This window comes from Haliaeetus leucocephalus, unplaced genomic scaffold (genome assembly GCF_000737465.1).
Source record: "Haliaeetus leucocephalus isolate CR32 unplaced genomic scaffold, Haliaeetus_leucocephalus-4.0 Scaffold848, whole genome shotgun sequence".
Lineage (NCBI taxonomy): Eukaryota > Metazoa > Chordata > Aves > Accipitriformes > Accipitridae > Haliaeetus > Haliaeetus leucocephalus.
In genome coordinates, this window is record NW_010973284.1 from 10,533,310 (window position 1) to 10,548,304 (window position 14,995).

At 40.4% G+C, this 14,995-nt stretch overlaps 1 protein-coding gene across 1 annotated transcript in view; it reads left to right on the forward strand.

Annotated features, from left to right (window-relative positions):
• The window catches only part of ST6GALNAC3 (ST6 (alpha-N-acetyl-neuraminyl-2,3-beta-galactosyl-1,3)-N-acetylgalactosaminide alpha-2,6-sialyltransferase 3), a 257,225-nt gene that overhangs the window by 2,674 nt on the left and 239,556 nt on the right, over positions 1–14,995 (forward strand). The gene's annotated exons all lie outside the window — the stretch shown is intronic.

Here is a 14,995-nt window from a genome sequence, read left to right on the forward strand (position 1 = left end):
AACATCAGGCAAAAAGTCATAAGTATAATGCTCATCCAGTACTTCTGTAAGGTATAGATCATCTTACAGTGCTAAGTTTTGGGATCAGGATGCTAACATAAAAAAGAAGTATCAGCCCCTTGACAACATTTGCCATGGGTTTCAGGAGCTGTTCTTTAAAAAAAAAAAAAAAAAAAAAAGAAAAAGGCAACCCACCCCCAAACAAACAAACAAAAAAACCCAAAAACATTTCTGGCCATTAGTGTGACTCAAGAGGCATCTCACTGTCAACAGGAACTAGGGCTAGAGGGAACCTCAAGTATGAACACTGCATTTGATATTGCTTTTCCTGCAGTAGAAGGAGGCCTCAGTGAAGAAAAAATTCAGCACTGTACCAAGTTGTAACAACTCCAAGCAGGGTGCTGGGAGCAGGATATCAAGCTAAGGTGAAAGCTATGTCAAAAACTGAAGATGAAGAGAGCACGTGACATGTCTAGAACCAGAGAAACTGAATCATAATATGTCCAGTTCAAGGCATGCAGGTGAAGTAGATTTAGATAGTTACCAAGTATGTTTCCAGATTCGATATGCCTATGGGCCTTTGTGATAGTTAAGAGATTTAGTATGGTCAAAAAGTACCTGAAAGAGCGGGGGAAGTCACCAGTACCATCCTTTAGTACCTTCAGTCTTACTGCGGAATGGCTAGAAGTATAATAATAGAGGTAATGATGCCTAGGAAGGAGGGCTAGGAGCAGCACTGAGGCAAAGCCAGGTCAGTAGAGCTTGCAGTGCTTTGAAGGGCACAGAAGGGAGATAAGCTCAAATTAAAAAGGAGCTGCTGGCTGTCGTCTTTGCTGCAGAATGAGTTTGTCAGTTCACCCTTGGGGCACCAGATGGACACGCAGTCTGTTCAGGAGCCATTAGGAAACATTATGGTGGAGCTAGTGCTGAAGGCAGCCAAATGACTATAACCCTTGTTAGATGTGTACCAGTCCAATGAGGTGATGATAAGGTACTCCCCAAAAAAGTCAGGGCTAGGGCTGGATACATTGCATATGCTGTCCAGATTACAGTGTAGACAACTTTTTGGAACAGAAGAAAACTTGCCAGTGTGCTTCAGTGTATCTTTTTTGGTACTCATGAAGCATGTTTTGTTACAATGGACTGTTTGTAAGAGGGGGGAGGTATTTCCAGGACATTTAAGAGGTGACAAAAGATAGGTACTACATGTAGTTATATAGAATACATGATATGATGATGATATGTCTGCAGGCTGGTCATGTATTAATAGATTTCAGCCCAAACAAGTAGAAAAAGACACAAACAACTTAATAAAACTTACCAAAAAGGGAGAGGTAACAATTAGTATGGAGCCTAAATGGAGTAGAGGATATTGCAAAAGAAATTAGTTTAGGTTCTGCAATGCTCCCTTTTCTTCAAAAGGATCTAGTTTACTTTTACAAGTATGGAGCCTTTTCATTTTACTTCCAGAGTACAGGCAATGGAACATATTTCATCTTTACATCTAAGTTCATAAAGACCTCATCCTGCTCTTGCTGAAATATTTGCTGGAAATCAAGGGTGAATTCTTTGCTTAGCACGCTGACAGGGGAGATAACTGCTTTATATCTGCTTTTTTTCCTTTCTCTAGGCTTTGGCTGGGATTTCCTTGTCTCTGATTGGAATTCCAAAATAAACATCTCCATATTTCAAGAAGAATTTAGTTGTGCTAAAACCCCAAATCAATATGCTTTCTAGAGTGAAAAGCAAGCTATATTTTTTTTTTTTAATATTTGTTTTGCATGTTTTCCCACAACTGAGGGGAAAAAACACTACCTAACAAGTATTTTGATAGAAAATGCTGCTCAGGGAATGGGCTTTAAAACCCAGCTCTTCTTTTGGAGGGAAGAGAAGTTGATCTGAAGTTATTGAACGCTCCGAAGTAAGCAGCTACTGTTCTATTCACTTCTTTAAAAGTGTAGGATTGTTTTCTGTCTCTAAAACATGCAGTTTCATTAAAGAGAAGATAATTGACAATAAAAGGGGGAGAGTGCTCATTTTGATCTTAAATGCTATGTAAGTGATATACTGTCAGAAGAAAACTGCATTGCCTACTTCAGCTTTGTAAACTTTGATAGTAGTCTGGAAGTTGCTGTTATTTTCTATCAAATAAGATTTAAAAAAATCAGTTCCACAGCTAATAAGCAGTATGGAGGCTTAATTGTTTCCTTATGCCCCATTCTACAAATATACTAAGCATTAACAGTCAATTAGCTACCAGTGTGCCAGGCTGTTCCTTAATATGGAATGTCTGCTGTGTCTTAATTTTTGCCTTGAACAGGTATTTTTATAGAGCTGACTCATAATATCTCATAGTCTCAGTGCAATCCCAACTAATCATTTTGATACTTAGACCCTTGACTGCCTCTCGGAGCTCCTTTGCCAAGGGGTTCCTTCATAACCTCTCAGGGAATATGACATGTGCCTGGACCTGTACAGATGCCAGTGTGAGACAAATCATGTGGAATGCCTGAAGGATGTAATAAATATTGCATGCAATGCAAATTCTGCTGACAGAGATATCTGAGGAAGAGTGGGATTCTCATCTAGCTATTTGAAGGACTTTGTATGGAAATGAACTACTAGTAGTGCTGTAGCAATTGCCATATTGCATCAGACCATCAAGTTTGATTTCTTGCCCTTAGCAATGCCTACTGTTTTATAATCTGCTTATTCAGAGAATGAAGGACTACCCTTCTATGAATATGCCCATCTAAGTCACTTGGAGAGAAGGGATACTTGTTCAGGGAAGAGGGTAGGTTCCTTGTTGATTTTTTTTTGCAAGCTGTAACCTTCTTCCCTGAAAGATGAGATTACAGTATCCTTGGAACACACACATTGACACAGCTACAACAGGTTTAGTTACTGCCCTTGGGGAGGTGGGAGGTGGGGGGAAGCTCTGCAAATATTTTGTGTCCAGTTTCTTTAACTACAGTTGGAAGAACTTTTTACCTGATCCATCTTAAATTTACTCATCTTTAGTTTATCAGATATTTTCCCTGCACACCAGCTGAAGAAGAGCATAATTTTCTTATCACATTTAGTTTTCAAATGCATCAGTTAAAACCCTTTTTTTGAGTTGTTTAATGTGACTAGTATTTAGAAAGACATATACATTCTCTTGAAATTGGTTGGCCTTCTCTTGAGTTTCTCTTGGGGCCCTAGCTACTGGGCAAGGTAGATCGGACTTGTATGGACTGCAACTAGGAGCCTGGATGCACAGTGTAAGCTGTGCTATCTTCAGTCTGGTCAGACATAACCAGTATTTAGACATTTTCTAGTTATTCCTTTTCCTTCAATTTATCACAAAGAATATTCAGGACATGTAGGATCTATAGTCTATTTCATTGAAATTTATGTGAAAGCATGGGAGAATCTCTCTATATATAGAATTAGACTATCAGAATACAGTTTCCTCTTGCAGTTATCACTAACAGCTGTTTGAAAACTGAAAATACGGAAAGACATGTGGAACTTAGGGCCCACTGAATACAATGTTGGTTAAATTCGTAACAAGATCCCTTCCTGCTCAGGAAAGCTTGCTCAGCCAGCTGCAGAAAAGAGGAAAAGACATAGATATCCACCCTGACTTTGTTTTGAGTACTCAGATCATGTGCATTTCATCCTCAAGGTTCAGCAGTGTGTTTACACTAAAACTTTATCAGGATCTGTATTACTGAAAGCTTGTACTGGAGAAAAGCTCACAACACATTACCGCAGAAATCACCCCTGGCAGTGGAAACTTAAATGCAGCTTAATTGCATAAATATAGGCAAAACTCAAGGCATCTACATGCTGCAGCAGGGGTAGTGTAAAATAACATTCACAAATTGCTCAGTTTTGGTAACAACTGATAACCAGCATTAATGCATAACACAGCAAAGTAATTACATCCATTTATATCCATCCCCTCTCTACAAGGAACCAAAAATGTTGTTCTTTCAAAATGTTCTACTGCAGTGTATGAGACTTGACTAGACATTGGTGTAATGAGATAAACTATTTAATTGGAGCTTTAGCACGCTAGCAACTTACTTATCACAGTATTTGGGATTTGGTGACTAGGGAGCCATTAAAGGTTATCTTTCCTCAAGATCTTGAAAATGGCATGCCATTTTCACTTGCTTTTCCCTAAGCCTCCTCTTCTGAATATCCTATTTACCTTTTGGAATCTCCTTGTTTTTCTCTATGTCCAGTCTCCATGAGGAAGCTTACCTTGAAGTTGTTTTCCCAGGTTAAATACATTGCCTCCATCTATTTCTCTAGCCAGATGAAAGCTTCTACTTATCTAAAGGGGTTTGAGGCTGTATCAACTTGTGCTTTTTCTTCCTCAACAATACACTGCCTGCATTCAGAAGGCAGCTACAATCAGTGAGGCATTGGGAGTTTACTGCTTGAAAGGTTTACAATGTGGGTCATGCTGCAAAAAAAAGGGAAGAGTTTTGTGTGGATGTCCAGTGATTCTCACAGGTTCTGGGAGGATCCCACTTTCCAGATGTGTACATTTCAACTTTTCTTACTAAGTGATAGGAAAGCTGGAGATACTCTTGTCTTAAAAAAATTGGAAGAGCTACAAACTAGTTGTCTCTCCCAGTTTTATGTTCTGCATCCAATAGAATGGGGCACTTTGTTAATGCTGCATACTGGTTATGGTCCAGTTCACTCAGACTATCTTTGCATTTCCAGAAGCAGAAAAAAATGATCACAATAGAGAAACAGCAGCAGGATAGAGCTGAGGGCAATGCCTGCTGTTATATGCTCTTGAGGATGAGGAAGGGTAAAGCAAAAGTTAAAAAAGGAGGCTAAGCACTGAATCTCTCCAGTCTGACAAAATAGTCTGAAATACACGGCTTCATTTCATATGTTCATGGAGATTGTTGATCCAGTCCTGAGCCTGCAGTTTGACACAACTGGGAATATGCTAATTTACAAACTGAAAGGGCTTGTAATTTTTTGCTGGTGTTTAATATATATGTATTCAATTCCTCCTTCATGTTTACCCAAAATACCAAGCTTTGTCCACATTTCCTTTTTGGTGGGTAAGGGGAAAGAGTAGAGGGTGACATGTTTTTAGTATTTAGTAAGCATTTAGTATTTTAATACTGTATACACTGCATAATGAATATCACTAGGATCATCTTGATAGAGCTGTAGCTGTCAGTGGGTGAGGCAATTACTAAGTGAGGGCAGAGAAATACTCTTGAATCAAGACTCTGCAATAAGCTGTCATATTTATAGGTACTAGAGAGAATATATTTCACAGTAAAATATTATTTATGATATTTATGGAGATTTGGAAATTGCTGAACAGCTGGACAGTCAAGTTACAGGGCTGTGTATGTGGGTATCTGCTTGTGCTTTATCTTCTGCAGGACTAGGATTCCTATGCCATTCTTTTGCAGACATGGGTTCTACCAGCTGGAGAACATAACAGCCTTCCCTTAGGTACTCCCATCAAGCATCTGTTCAGCAGTCACCCTAAAAACCCAGCTCTGAATTCCTACTGCACCATTTATCACTTTTTTCCTCTCCACAAATATTTCTCACCCCTGGATTCTTAGAGTGCTGAGTTTTATGCCCTTCTGAGCAGTGGGACATGGAGGAGATTATTCTGTGTCTTCAACTTGTTTTCCCAGAATGCTTGACTCTTACTGACAGTCATTGTCTTCCATTCTTTCATCCCACTGGTAGGCTTTCTCTGCCTCAGGATAGTCTTTAAATCAAAGAGCCCGATCTTCTGATGTGCTGATCTCCTACCATTCCACCTGGCTTCAGCTGGCATTGTGAGTGCTCAGCACTACTGAAAATTAGCCTCCAAGTGTGTAACTGGTAGCATGTGTTCTTTGTTAGCACTGGCTCTGGCTCACTTGTGCTGATTTGCTGCTTTAGTAGCTTTGAACTTTCTTAGGTCGCTGCATCACAATTCATTTCCTATTGGAGTTTATGATTGTACAGAAAAAGCTTTGTCTTGTGAGAGACAAAGGGAAAGGATATACTGGGTTTGAGTTCCTGTTTGTTTTACCCTTCCCTTCCTGTTACCCTCTAAGTTAGTGACCTGAAGGATGAAGGTATACTGTTTTAAACTCTGTTTTCATGATGTGATGAGTTCCTCACCAGTAGTATTTGTACAGGCTTATTGAATTTGAATTCAGAGGGCTAACTGGGGTTGAAATTTTTGTCCTGTGTTTTCCTAACAAAATTTTCCTAACACATGTCCAGTTAGCCAGGTCACCACTATGTATGACCTGTAACCTAAGGCTGACCATGACACTTTCTAAATCGTATTGGCTTAAATGTGTAACTGCTTATATGAACAAAGATCAATGACATTCTGCAGTGGACAGGCCTAACATGTCAAGACCATCTCTGCAGTTCTGTGGTCACATAGCGAGGTTAAATAAGCTGTAAACTATCTCTAGGTCTAAGCTTCCTGAGCCAGATATGCAAGATTCACAGGAAAGCTACCAACTTGCTTTGAGAAATCTTTGCCATTTAAGACACTGAACTTATGCCTCTAATCAGGCTGGTAACTGGAGGTAGCCAAGAGTGCTGGCTGCAGCTATCTGTGCTTGTTCCTGGAGGCCAGCATATCTCAGAAAGCTGGATATTCAATGCAGTGACAAGTGCTAACATCCTACCAAATGTCCAAAGATGATGCTGATGAGAGCAGAAGGGCACTCGGGCATTATAATTTTACGAGGATTTTTGAAACACTGTAAATTCAACATGAGGAGGAATATTAATGGTACAGCTTACCACAACAACCTTCTGGGACACATGAGAGATGCTCCTGAAATTGACCCAGGACAGACCAACTTGCTGGTCTCTGAATAGATCTTTTTAATACAGCACCAAGCCAGTTGTCCAGCAGATTATTTCCTTTGGAGCAACCTGTACACCCAATGGTAGAACTAGTATGGCAAAAATTCTCCCTCATCTGTGCTTTCAGGTAAGTTGACAATTAAGAACACAAAAGGCAAGAATATAGCAGTGCATTACTAGCATTCCTAAGGTTCTTGTGAGCAAAGTCTGCTCATGAGGTATGCCAGCTAAGCACGTTTGTCTGCCTGTCTCAGTTATATTCCCTTGTAATCCAGCACCATTGTTTCTGCAGGAGTTAGTTGTTTTGGCATGCTACATAACTGCAGTATTTCAATCACATAGCACAGAGGATGTAAACTAATGGGATTTTACATTTTTTCAATAAGGTGTTACTGAAACTGGAAGACCACAGCGAAATGGCAGTGGAGCAACTGTCTGTAGCTATATAAAAGAGTTGGTGGTATGCACAATAGCTGTAATGATTGCTTGTTTAACATACACTAACATAATTCATCCTCACAACAACTTTGTCCTATGGTGAAGGCGGGTTAAATGATGTTGCAAACATTGCTCAGAGAGAGAGATGGCACTGTAGTCCTCTAGCTGTGACTGCCAGTAAGGACAAACTGTATGCGTAGAAGCTGGGAAAAAAACAACCTTTAACTGCCATCTTATCCTTTGTATTTATCTATTTCAGCTGAGAGCGGTGCCTTCTAACTGAACAAAGGTAATTTCAGAATGGAATAAAACCAGCATGGACTCAAGTGAGTACATAAAAAGGCGGGTTGAGGTTCCTACACCATAGAAACATATTAGAAAAAAATTTCTCCATTTCTGCCCCCTCTTAATCCCCCCAAACATCCTTTATTTGCACTAGAAGGGCTTTATACTGTAGTCATGTGGTCTGTGACTATCTATTGAAAGAAAAGGCTATGGAACACTCAAGTCACAATCTAAAATCAATGCATCAAGTGCAGTGGTCAGGCCATTTCTTGTCCTCCATGACTGTTTGTGGTGCTAATGATAAAAAAAAAACCTTGGCACTTCTAAAGCAATTAATGTCATTGATGTGCTATAAAAACAATTAATTAAGCTCCCCCAGGAAAAACATCTCTGTGCCTTTTGCCTCCCACATCGTTCCCTTTTGCAGTCAAGTTTTCAGCCCTGCAGATCTGGGAGGCAGTTTGTATGAAAGAATTTGGGATAGATTCTCTTATGTAGCAGGTACAACTGGCAGGGAGGGCAAAAATGTTAATTTTTACACTTACATTTTGGCTATTGAATGGACCAAAATAAGGTAAGTTAGGGGCTAGTTTGGTGTATGGCTGACTCCACAGTGATTTCCTGTGCTTGGCTTTGTGTTTAAGAGCAGCATTCAGCACTGCAAATGCAGCCCCAGATATGCCAGCCCTGACTAGTACCTGACCCTTCCTCTCTGTGGCAGAAACCTGGTAGGCTTGTTAATCTGTCCTAAATGACTCATTTATAGAGGACATTTTTCTCCTATGTGGTTGAAGCTCTTCTAACATCCTGTTATCTTTCCAGAGTGCCATGTGAGGGAGTGAGGTGGCCTTGCTACATACAGCAAAGTTGTCCTTGGTAAACTTGGGCAGTTTCTGAACTTGCATTTGAAATAAGAGTTTCTTGCGCTATCTGTAAGAAAGTGGTCAGCTGATGGCATCATAAGCATAGTTTGATTACATAAATTAGATTCAGGTTGTCCATCTTGGTTTTCTAGCATCTACTTTAAAATGAAATTAAAGGTGAAATGAGATACTGAATGGAGTCCCAGCAGTAAGCAATAAATAGAATCATAGAATCATTTAGGTTGGAAAAGACCTTCAAGATCATCAAGTCCAACCATCAACCATGCCCACTAAACCATGTCCTGAAGTACCCCGTCCACTCGCTTTTTTAATATCTCCAGGGATGGTGACTCAACCACTTCCCTGGGCAGCCCATTCCAATGTTTGACAATACTCTCAGTAAAAAAATTTTTCCTAATATCTAACCTAAATCTCCCTTGCCTCAACTTGAGGCCATTTCCTCTTGTCCTATCTCCAGCCACCTGACAGAAGAGACCAACACCCACCTCACTACAACCCCCCTTCACGTAGCTGTAGAGAGCAATAAGGTCTCCCCTCAGACTCCTCTTCTCCAGACTAAACAGCCCCAGTTCCCTCACTCGCTCCTCAGAAGACTTGTGCTCCAGGCCCCTCACCAACTTGGTTGCCCTTCTCTGGACACACTCCAGCACCTCAGTGTCTTTCCTGTAGTGAGGGGCCCAAAACTGAACACAGGACTCGAGGTGCGGCCTCACCAGTGCTGAGTACAGGGGAACAACCACCTCCCTGCTCCTGCTGGCCATTTCTGATACAGGCCAGGATGCCCTTGGCCGCCTTGGCCACCTGGGCACACTGCTGGCTCATATTCAGCCGGCTGTCGACCAGCACCCCCAGGTCCTTTTCTGCCGGTCAGCTTTCCAGCCACTCTTCCCCAAGCCTGTAGCGCTGCATGGGGTTGTTGTGACCCAAGTGCAGGACCCGGCACTTGGCCTTGTTGAACCTCATGCAACTGGCCTCAGCCCATTGATCAGCCTGTCCAGATCTCTTTGTAGAGCCTTCCTACCCTCAAGCAGATCGACCCTGCCTCCCAACTTGGTGTTGTCTGCAAACTTGCTGAGGGTGCACTCAATCCCCTCATCCAAATCATTGATAAAGATATTAAGCAGAACTGGGCCCAGCACTGAGGCCTGGGGAACACCACTTATGACCCACCGCCAACTGGATTTAACTCCATTCACCACAACCCTTTGGGCTTGGCCATCCAGCTAGTTTTTCACCCAATAGGGTGAATAGGTATTTTTCATCCAAATAGGGATGGATTTGAACTATATAAATCTAACATGATGGAAAGAAGAAGCCAATACATACAGAGCGAGCCAGGGAAGGTAAAGGGATCCTGATTGGAGGAAGTGACATAAATGAGCTCTTTGTGGCAAATCCTCAGATTGACTCTAACTGGAATTTGTAGGTGATAGATTGCACAGAATTAAGGCCTAGAGCCATAGAGATAGATGTCTGACTCTGGTTGTAGCAAATGCGTTATATGCCTAAATACCTTTGAAAACCTTGTCCTTAAAATGCTTAAATGTGGACAGCTGTTGTAGAATTTGTAAACCTCCCATAGTTACTAAAGAAGTGAACAAGTAGGACATGACAAATACATTGGGTTTGGCAAAATAGCTGCAGAACAGAAGCTCTGGCTAAGCTAGTCACAGCTGCCTTGTGATTACCCAGGAAAGGGCGGGGTGGTTTCTTTGCTACTAAATGCTTAACAAGCAGGTTGACCTCTATGGCCAATATAGCTTTAACTCAGGTGAGAGAGCTGCTTTCTAAACGGAGAGCTTTTCACTCAGGGTTTGCACTAAGGAGAGCAAGCTGAGAGTTTGTCTGATGTTAGGGAAGTGTGGAAGGAGTAGGATGTGCTTGTTAAGGTTGGTTCACAAATGAAGCTGTATTGATGAGGTGTTGTTAGTAGTGTTTCTGTTCTCAAAACATTGTGTGTGCAGTGCTGGCTTTCTAATCCTAACACATTTCAGAATATCTTCACTTGTGTGGGCTTTGCTGTCTCTAAAGGAGGCCTAGCGTGTTCAGGATAGTGAATGTATGCTGTATTTGTTTCCTTTTTTGGAATGATTTTTTTCTTCATACTCGGTAGAAATCCTTTCTCTTTGTTTTAAATTATTGAACTAATGTGGACCTTGAAGTGTTATGAGGATTCGTTTAAATGTTTGTACAGTGCTTGCTTTGAAGATGTAGAATACTATATAAGTGCTAAGATTTAAATATGGGCTGTGAAGAAAGTGCTGCTGATTGAATTTTCAGAGGCAGCGTGTTAGATAACACTGACTTTGTTATTTAAAGGTAAAATGAAAGCTATGGAAAACTATTCCAAAATATGAGCAGTAGACAAAATGTCTAAATGACTTTGTAGAAAATAATATGCCTCTGTTTTTTTTTTATGGATACTTAAAAACCTTTAGGGCTTGATATGGATTAGTAGACTTATACAGAATATGTAGGGGATTGTGATGGGAACGGCACTCAAAGCCCGTCATTTGGCCTTGGACTTTCTTGTGTCACTACTGATGCCAGGAATAATTGACATTTTGTAGCTTTTTGTTGTTTTAAATTTTGATGCACGTATGCAAAACAAATGGAATTAAAAAAAAAACAAACCTTCACTATGTGCGCTACAGCTTAGAGGACAAGGAAATACAGGTGGGCAGGCCTTAGATGGAAAGGTTATAATTTTTCCTCTGAATGAAATACTGTTCTGTAGAACTGTATAGTATAGATAAGAATGGGTTAAGGCATTCTGCTAAATATATTGTCAAGGCTCCAGAAAAACATCACAATTTAATTCCAATTTTCTGCAGGAGGAAATACAAGTATATAGATTTTGGTGTTGTATTCTATGTAGCAGGCATAAAACCCATCCTGGAAATTTCCTTTCATTAATAAATAATAATAATGGCAACTTAATAGTATAGGTGCATAAGGATTGATGTGTTTCTAGTTTTTCCCCTTTAAACAGTGACCATTTCAAAGTCTGACTGAAAAATAGTATTGATGACTCTTTTGCAGAATGTGCAATAAACGTATTTTAAATGTTTCCTGTGTTAGCTTCTTATGCAGACATGTTTCAGGTTAAAAACTTTAGGTATGAAATGCCTTCTTCTAACTTGAGTGGGGTTCTTTTGTTTGTTTTCTTCCCCAAGAATTGAGAGAATATTTCAGACTAATCTGAAATGAGTTTTTGTGTTCCCCAAGCAAACTGCAAAATCAATTATTTGCATAGCCCTAGTCTTAATGTGTATCATCTGCTATTGTGTATTCTCAGGAAAACAGTACTCCTCTGATGTGCTGGCACGTTTTCAAACAACCTAAGTGATAGCTTATATCAGTTTGATTCTGTGATTTACTATTTCAACATAAAGATGGAAGCAAATCTATTTTCTATTTGTTTCAGCAAGAAGCTTTGTTTCACATAACAGTATTTTACTATACTTATCTGACATAGAATAATCCCTGTAACACATTCTGAGTAGGATGCTGTAAGAATGTTTGGAAAGAAAGGGAAAAATATGTTCTCAGAGGGACCAGCACTTCTAAAGAGAATGAAAGGCCAATGAATAGTTGTTTAGGATTTCTGTTTCCTTTTCCTTTCCCAAGAGATTTTACAAACATATTTTGATAGAATATAGTTATTAGCAGTGTGAAACACAGAATGCCTGTACCTTGCCGAAAATGTGATGTCATAGTACAGAAGTTGTCAATTACAAGATGTATTTGCTATTCCGGAGGACTCCTTAAATCATGAAATGAAGTGAAAAATCTAAATTTTTAATTCAGTGCAGACCTAGCCATAATTTAAGCACTATTTTTGCTGATTAGCTAGAGAAACAGATGCATCATGTGAGTGTGTGCTGGATCTGGAGAACTTGTAACTGAGGTAAGAGTGTTGCTGTATGAAAACATCGAGGGATGGCTAGCAGTGAGTAGAAAGCATTATGTTGGCTAGCAAAGCCGGGTATCAAAATAAGAACTGTATATAGCATTTATACAGTTTGTACCTGGTAAGCTAATCTTTGATCTTTATGATATGATGGATGTTTTTCCTGCAGATCTGGGGTTCAGACTCCCCCTTAGTTTCAGTGTAAGGTTTCAGTTTGAAGTTATGAGTCAACACAGATGATCTAACTTGCTGTGCTCTGCATCTGGTAGGTGTGTGCACCCTTTATGAGGCTTTGGCAAGGGGTATCTGGAAAAGGTGGTCAGTGTTAGAGGTCTTTGTTATGTACTGCCAAGAAACTAATTCAGAAACTGGTTGAAACCATTGCTCCATGGCCTGGAGCAATGACAGGGGAGTACCCTTGTGGTAGATGGGCAACAGTGCAATTGGTTTTTTTCCCAGGGTCTTGCCTGGCATTGATTACCTTAGTATTTGAGTGCTTCCCAAACATTGTGACTTGTATGCGACATGCATTGCTTTGCCAGCTGGAGCCAACAATAAAAGCTCCTATTGGAAGCGCTTGTAGGAGGAGAACACTGTCCAAGCTTCACTGATGCACGTGGGTGACTTTTACACACATCCTAGTTTAGGCTTTCAAAGTAAAGCAGGTAAGCTTCAAACTCGCTTGATAATTCAAAAAAGTCTGCAGAAAGACCTAACCACCTTACAAAAGAAGCACAGTAGATATGAAGAGGGTGTGAATTTGGATTTCTTCTGTTCATTTCCTTATTTTGATGCAAGCTATTGTCATTTACTTTCCAGCACAGTGTTTCTTGATGACCATGAGACAACACTGTGCCATTAAATTGCTGCATGTGCATTTTAGCTATCTGTATTCACATTAATATGTTTAGGTAATTACTTAGCCCTGTATGCAGTCACATCACAGTTTGTAGACTCACTTGTACAAATACTTATATTCTGGTACATGTCAAAAAAATAATGCATCGAGATTGGTATGGTGAAGACCCTTGAGAGTTAAATGCATATAACAGAAGAGATGTTTTTTAATGGCAAGACTGAGAAAGGATCTCATAATAAATCTCCTAGGCTGTACAGGGAAAAGGAAACTGATGAATAGTGACAACCAGGAGCCAGCCTTGGTTTGATCTGAAACTGAGAGACTTTAGTATAAAGGAGAATGTTACAGGTGTACACCCATATAGAATGTAATGCAATTGTTTGTAATCTTGGGTATGAAGTACTCTATAAATTGCTTTAGTGATGGATGGCCCTAAGTTAAAAAGAAGGTATTAAGGTAAAAGTCGAATCAAGTTGGCAATAGCTTTTATAGACTACAGAGATGATCAGCCAGAGGTTTAGCTGAAAGTGCTGGTACAGTCTCATGGGATGCTTGAGGGTACGCTGAGCGGCTGTCAGCCCATGCTGACAGACCTGCTGGGGCCTCACACTATGCAGTTCACATAACTGACAACAATGTAGCTGCACTAGTGAAAACTAGTGACCTTTGGTGTTCTGGTGGCTAGTGTAGAACTAGGCCAGAGTACTTTTTTGACCTGCACTGTTATTGAGACATATGAAAATTATTTTGCATTTGTATTCCTGTGTTACCTGTGGCCCCAGCCAACGTGAGCAGGGACACCTCACCAACAGGTGGCTACCTTCACTGGTCTCCACTGGTATCCCTGCCGCACAGTGGCCACATTCAGCATGTGAGATGGAGGATGCCCCCACTGAAGAACACCTTAAAGCAAGGGTTACTTGTATGTCCTCTTTGAAGGTTTGAATAACCTCTGGCTGAGGAGGAAATAGAACAAAGGTCTTCTATTCCCTAGCAGATGTTCTGTAGCTGGCTATTATGTAGGAAGTAGGCAGTAATACCTCTCCTTCCCATGTTTTTAATGAAACAGATTTTTACAAGAAATATTCTAAGTATCTACTTTTGGCAGAGGGATGCTGGATTTGGAGTGGTGGAGAGATGTTCTATGACTACAGAAAGTGCTTTTGTGAAATCTTCAAAGAGGTGGCTTAGGAAGTTTTGTAGCAAGCCAAAGGCATTATTTTAGCTGGGGGGGAAGGGAGGGACAGCAGGGCAGACAAGATGAGGACGAGTCATTTAGGAAGTACAATGGAAGCACATTGACTCCTGCAATAATCGCTGTCCCCTTCTGCCTTCATTCTGGAGACCAACATCAGTCAATTCAAGGCTGCTTGACCTCTCAAAATAGCAGGAAAACATGTAACTGATATAACGTATTACCACAAAATTCAGTAGTAGGAGAAGACAGTGCTAGGATTCTGTCTGAGGCTTTGCTTTCAGGTAAGGATCACTTGATTACTGAGGAGCATAAGAGCCATAATAGGTGAAGACAGTCATCTTTCCAAAGAAATAACTTCTGTCAAACACTTCCCAATGAGGTTATGAGTGTTAAGCTGGGGGAAAGGGATTCCAGAAGTAATTCAATTAGTTATATAAGCATATGTGACTATTCTTTTCCTGCAGGGAGTACGCTGTAAATGGAGTCCATCCAGCATGGCTCAAAGGCTTGCTTGCTTGTTTTGCTTTTATCAGCTTGTAAGGGTCACTTGTGAACTC